Genomic DNA, 7,348 nt, shown 5'->3' with positions numbered 1-7,348 from the left:
TGACAGAAGACTGAAAGCTGCCACAGCTATCGGGTAATCAACAAGATTTGTGTATGGAAAAGCATCTCTCCACGCCATCGCAGGCAGTCAGCTGCAGTTGGAAAATAAGTAACACGACCGCCTAAATGATGGTGCGAGACCTCTCAGCAAGTGTAAATCAACACAGCTCCACTGGAGGCAATGGAAAGACTTTGATTTACACTTGCTGGGAACTTGGTCCAATGGTCCTAGTCTCTCTGTCACATCGTCTAACTAATGGAGGGCCCCCTCCTACGTTTATTGCATCTCACCGTGTAAGGATGGCAAGATTTGGCCTTATGTCAATTAAACCAGGGACTCTCAGCCTAATCCTGGCTGGGACTGTACAAAAACCTCCTTTTCATCAAGTCGGTTCCTCTCCCAATTGGCAACGTAGGAGGGAGAGAAGGGTCACTTCCCCCACGCCGGCTCATGATCCCCAAACCGAGCATCCTTGGATGAGTGTGCACAGGAGAATACAGGGCTCAGCACATCACTCCGAACAGATCAATGGCAGCTTTAAGTAAAGGCTGCAGGATTCAGCCCAAGGTATTTTGCCTAAATTAGCTCTGATTGTGGCAATAATTGCAAATCAGCCCAAGGTCAGTTTTTACTCTATTCACAGGAAACACTGACCTTAATGTCTCCTGTTGCACCATCATAAATCTGGCATAACTCGACTGTAGTCAACACAGTTACACTGGGGCTGCACTAGCATAACGGAGACCAGAAGCTGGCCCGTTAGAAAGGAGAAAACATCATCTAGCTGCGCGCACTGGTATTTGTAAAACAGTGAACTGTGAGAAAAAAACAAATGCAGACGTTATCTTCATACGGGTTTTTTACAGTGAGATAATTTGAAGCAACCAAATCCCAAACAGGCCACAATGCCTCTCTACAGTTGTGAAATAAAATGTAACGCCTACTGATTTTGGAAGGCTGTGTCTTCATGCAAAATTAAAAGTGTGTTTTATACTGAGAGAGCTAATTCAATGTAAAATCCTAATGGAGACAAGACATTGTTGATCCGAGGTGAACCCAACTCTGGCTCACCTTGACAGGCTCCATATCAAAGTAAAAGATACTTGTGCCATGCCTTCACATGGATTTTATATCGAGAGGTTTTCTCAAGGTAGAAAAAAAAAATACAACAAAAACACGCATCTTTTTACTGTGAAGATGTAGCCTTTGATAATTAAACCGTGCTATTTCTATACTGTAGGGGGAGAACGGGTATGGCTTGGGGTTTATTAGCATCTTGCCTAAGCTTTGCTATTTATAGGGTTACGGCTGTTCTCATTGCCATTGTCTTCAGTCCTTATGCTAAACTCTCCTCCCAGCTACATTTCTTCCCCTGGGTACCAGCAGGGACCCTTGCTCTCTCTGGGTGCACGTATAACGGGGCAAGTCAGGGCAACAATAAAGCATCTGTGATGATGAATTTTCCAAACAGGGAACCCCTCATTGCCCTTCAGTCGCATCCTCTTCTTGCAATGTATTAGACGCTGGGTCACTAGATAAGAGCCACACAAACCCACTGCCTTTTTCCATTCCTTAAAGCACCCAGCATAACTCTCAGCCTGCTATTTACAATTCCTGACTCGATTCAGATTTCTAGGCTCAATACAGAGACTATTTACCAAAGCAGCCCCCTCATTCCCACAGCCCAGCTGGTTCCCCGGTGCAATGGTTAGCACTCTGGTCTCTGAATCAAGCATCCTAACACTGAAATCTCAGTGGGATCTCAACAATCTTTTTATTATTATTATTATTTTAGACTATAACGAGTTTGTGGCATGGGTCATCTTTACGTTCTGCATTTGGACACGGCCAAGAAAAATGGTTCCCGATTCACGATGGGGGGGCTTCTAGGTGCTAGCCTCATACAAATGAATAATAAGAAAACGACACAGAGTAAAGCAAATGGCTGCAGCGAAGCCAACAGAACAGAAAAGGTAACGGAGAGCATCCGCAGCAAGAGCTGGCAATGGCTCACCCCATACGCCGGGGTGGATGCTGCTCTTCCTCTGCTGCTGGTGTCAGAAACCAAAGAGGATTAATATGGAAGCAGAAAAGAGACTGCGAAAGGAAACATCAGTAAAGAGGGCAAACCGGAAAAGAAAAGGAGCAGCACATACTTAGCGACCTTCATTAAATTGAGTAGCTCTCAGCCCATTTCCCACATAGCCCTGCACACAGCCAGTCCATGTCACGATCAAAATGCCAACCGTCAGTCCTCACCACCGATCCCATCATCGCCAGTGCCGGGGAGCTGTGCTCATACCAGCCTTGCCACTAATTCTCACAACAGGAGGAGTGGTGCTGCACCGATGCACCGGTGCACTTCGAACAGTGATGTTATTGTAATCTTCAGACTGGCCAGAACAAGCCAACCCCTGATTTATTCCCTGCTAATCTCAAGGCAATCAGGACTTGTAGTAGAGATGATCTCTTTTATTAGACCAACAAGATTTTTGCAAAAAAAATTCTTTAATTGCATATATCAACCGATTTTACCTTGAGAAAAAGGCTGGGCTGACAGCAACTCAGTTTTTTTCCCTACTTCTTCCACCCATTCAGATGTGACCTCTACAAACTACGACTAGCAGAATATGTGAAATTTCCCCAGGACTCATGCTGTACTCTAGTGGTGTCACCAGGAATCCAGAATCACCAGGAAGAGAGAAAAATAAAATATCTTTTTGCCCATTTTTTGAAAGTCGCCAGCCACTGATCCCCTTACCAGCTGCCCTAATCCTTTTGGCCACGTCAGTACCGATAAGGGGCATGTGTGTGACCAGGCAGCAGAAGCAAATAAATGACTATCAGCCAGAATGATCCTATTTCCATACACATATTCTGGGCAAAAAAAGGGGACTTTTGGGGGCAGTCATTTCTATAGTTGCGGGCTACAGAATTTTTTCGGCTCGAGAGTTATGGAGGCGACCGACTGCCTTGGTAGAGAAAGCTCCATGATTTGTTCTCCTCGATGTTCCCCTTCTGCCCAGCTCCACTACCAAAATAAATGAGGTCAGGAGTAAGTCTGCAAGCGACACCTTTAAAACACAGCGATACAGAGACCTGGAAAGGGAGGAAGGTACCTGGGCTGAAGGCAACTTCCCTACTACTGTAGATAGTCACGGCAAATGATACAGCAGGTCTGAGCCCTTCTCTCTTGCCCAGCACTAAAGAGAGAGGACACGTACAGGTTGGCTATCTCCCTCCTCTACCTCTTACATTTCAGTGTAGCTTCTCCAGGGCTCAGGGAGTTGTTGGTGACTTGAGTTCAGATGACAGAGCCACAAACAGCCTCACTTTCTAATCTAAATTAGAAACCAAAGGCCAGAGTTTAATCGCATTTGTGTGTGGCTTCTGTGGAGCCACGGCAATGACACCTGTGATGTAAAGGTAAAAGACATGAGAACAGGGGGAGTTGTGCCTACTGCTCCTCACACCACGGCCAAATGAACCCTCGTCCACAACAAAATAATTTCAATGCAAATGTACATTTTTTTCCATCCTGCACAGGAGATCTTTAAAGGTCGTCATAAATGGAACGGGCAGAAAGAGCCCGTTAATTCCCCTCTGTCTCACATTATTACCAGCTTAAATATCTACTCAGCAACTGAGGACAAGAGTGAAAATTTCCTTAATGGAGGGAAAGTAAGACGATTAGTGTTCATGAGTATTTGAACACTGAATCTTAGGAAGGGTTTCAGATAAGAAAAGAGTGTGTCTGTAGTTTGTCCATGAATAAGAAATAACCAGGCGCAAAAAGAAAACCGTCATCCTCTATGCTCGGAGAACCAGACTAGCCTGCTGAATATTTGCCAGGCTACAGATGAGTCTGTTCATGCTACTGGCCTATCTGAATATACCCCATGATGCATACAGTCATTGAAGTAAAACTGATTTTACTGAATACACTACCTATGTAGCCCTTCTCAATATTCCCAGTACTACAACTGATTAATACTCCAAACTCCTCTGAGTACTTGACACTACCCCTTGACTTATTACTATTAGCTCTCTATAAATAGTCCTTGATCATGCTCACACTCAAAGTAATACTAGTAGCCTTTCAGCACACTGCCCATACTATAAATAGTTAAAGCTCATTAAATACTCCTCATACTCTAATATTAATGCGGCTGACTGTACTGAATAGTCTCTGCTCCTCATAATCTCCCATATTGATATTACTAATCTATTAATACTTCACATACTGCACACTTATAAATGCTACTGATTCTTCCAAATTTTCCCCAGGATAATCCTGCCAGTCCTGTCTGGCATACTCCTATTAGGACTACAAGCTTCTGTGATGAGTCCCGCAATATTACAAGCCCCCCTAAACACTGCCATTTAGAAATCACATATGATAAGCCGTCAGATCTAATGCGAGTTCAGGTTTGAAGCTGAAATATTTTGCTCCCTCTGCTGAAGTGAAATGAAGCTACTGTGTTTGGGTCTGGAGCTGGGGCTGGTCGTTTCAAAGTGCCTGATCCTTTGAGACACCACCCTGCCCAGCTCCCAAACCCCCTCCCCATTTACAGCCAGCAGACGTTTGTTCCCATAATAAGACTCTGATAGCCAATTCAACCTGTCGATACTCAACCCAATCACCATGAAGAGGGAGCGCACTCTCGCTCCAAGCATCACTGCTCAGGCTCCCATCCTAATCAATAGGCAGCAGCCGCTATTGATGACCCTGTTGGGTATTTCATTTTGGTTTGTGCTGAGAGCTGAGCCAGCCTGTACAGAGCTGCACTTGTTGACTGGAGCTGTGCTAGGAAAAAAAAATCATATTTAATGCAATTTAAGTTTCATTAAAACAAAACAAAACATAAGGAAGGGGGAGTGGGAAATCTTTAAATAACCTGAAGATGCTAATGACGGTTGTCAGCCAAAACAAATGTCAAGCAAGAGCACCCAGCAACAGGACTGCCTTAAGAACAAGGGCTTCCTTTAACACATTTGTATCACCCTCTGTAGTGTGTCATCCATTGCATCTGACACAGCTAACGACTTACACATTTCTGGTAATAAAACACACTGGGGAAAAAGAAAAAAAAAAAAAAGATTAAACTTCATAGTAGCTCACTGGTACAACAGGCTCCTGGTCTTGCAGTTTCTGATAAAGAGGTCTTCAGCCTGTGTTTCCTCTTTGTCGAGAGGTTTGGGTAGCTTTAATCATCCAGAAAGAAAGCTCTCTGCAAATCAGGAGTTGGCTTGTTCTGGCAAATCTGAAGGTTACAATAACTGTTTCATGGTACTTTTCCTGGTGCTTTCCATTGGAGGATCTCAAAGCATTTATGTTGAGACCATGCATTAAACCTTGCAATGCCTACAGATGGTCATTAAGGATTAGTACAGGGGGAGGCAGAGACGCACGGAAGCTAAGCGACTTGCCTGGGGTCACAGAGCAGAGCCGAGAACCACGCACAGATCTCCTGATGCCTGTGCTGCAGAAGAAGGATGGCTTCGTGGCTCAGCTAAGGACATGACCCACAGCTCTGTGAAATATAGGGACAGACTCTTATTGACTTCAGTGGCTTTGGATCCGACTCAAGCAGATACTGTGCTTTCGTTGCTAGAGAAAACTGGCGTGAGGATGAAGTTCACCCTTTAATTCAGGGGACCAACACAGGCTTGTATTTCTCAAAACAGCCCTGGTGCTGGTCCTCCACGAATTCTGTCCAGAGCAGATGCTCGCTTGAAAATGTCAGCTAATAAACTGCCCGTCTCTCACAGCGGAGCGGCCCAATTTTGCTTTAAGCACCTTAACAAAAACCAATGTCCTATTCCAAAACCAGAGTGAAAACATCCTTCTCAAATCAGAACTCATGCAATGAATATGAACTGCTAAAACAATACGCTTTTAGAAAATATATTATGGGTTTCTGAGAACTGTGGCTTTCTTCCAATTTTCCTAAATTACTGATCAAAGGAAATACGAGCATTATTTGTATTAAAAGCCTAATAAAAAGAAATCTTTAGCTCAATATGTAATTTATTAAAGATCCTTAATGTTGGGGGGAGGGGTTAATATTACTAACAGCATTATAGTCTCCCCAAGATATTTCCAAGAAAGCCTGATGAATGACAAAGAGCTGATGTACCCATGAAAGGAGCAGCAGGATCCTGCATTTACTTCAGGGGGGTGGAAAAAGTCTCTGCTTACTCTGATTAATAAAGAAAGAGCTTGCTGATTTGGGGGGACCAAAGCCATGATTCATAAGTAGCTGCTCTCCCAGGGACAGAGGGTCTGGCAATGCAGAGATGGACCGCGATGGGAACTCACATAGCTTGTGCTCCAGTATTTTATTCGGGGGTACTGCCGTCCTGGCAAACTTGGCGAGGACTGAACGGGAAACCCAAAGAGCGAAAGCTGGGAGTTGCTACAGCAGGAGTGAAAGAGCCAGGCTCTGTAATGAAGGACTGTACCAAACTTGCATCCTCTGAGGATTAGGTACAAAAGAGGACTCGAAACAACACTTAATCGGCGGGCTAAAAAGACTAAGGAACCAAGGCTCATGATTGACTCTGCTGAGTAACGGTCGAAGTGCATGGCCGGCATGAGCCGAACAGCACAGTAAATGCCTGAAAAAGAAAATTAATGCACCCCAGCTCTACCTCTCTTGGTTCCTATGCTGGTGGCCATCGCTACAGCATCTGAGTGTTATTTTTTTTTTAAACTTGGCATAAACTGGCAAGTATGAACTATAGCAAGCTGTATCATGATCCATGTACCCTGACTGGTAAAGGGTATATACTTTTATAACTCACTGGGCTTGTTGCTTTAGCGATACAGATTTATATCATCAGGTTTCTGAAATAAATACATTGCCCTCGCATTCCACTGTGATATATCCTAAATACCTACAATATTTCTGGTAGTAAACAATCTCCAAGACTCATTTCTTAGAGCAGCAGCAGATGGTCAAGAGCATTTCCTGAAATTGAATATTATAATGAATTTAGGATAGAAAAAAATTTACATAATAATCTTTTTTAGATTCTGATAGTGAAGAAACCTACACAGAAACTTCTTCTTTTCAGCCATTTGAATTAAAGTATAAATCTTCAAGTACTTTAATTATAAACAAACTCTTCTCTATTTCAGATCCATGAAAGAAATTGAAAAATTAACTACCCAGTAAAGCGCAAGGCCACATGTCATGCTTAATTCATCTATGAGTTTAACTCTTGTGACCCGTAGATTTGGCTCACCGAATAGAGGGGGACGGGAATGAGACAGTAAAGGGCTATGCATGGCAGAATTCAAATAGGGTCTTGCCTGTTGCATTTGATTAGACCGGGAACGTAA

The sequence above is a fragment of the Alligator sinensis genome, unplaced genomic scaffold (assembly GCF_000455745.1).
Source record: "Alligator sinensis unplaced genomic scaffold, ASM45574v1 scaffold118_1, whole genome shotgun sequence".
NCBI lineage: Eukaryota > Metazoa > Chordata > Crocodylia > Alligatoridae > Alligator > Alligator sinensis.
The sequence above is the reverse complement of the archived record's forward strand: the minus strand, read 5'-3'. Positions refer to the sequence as shown.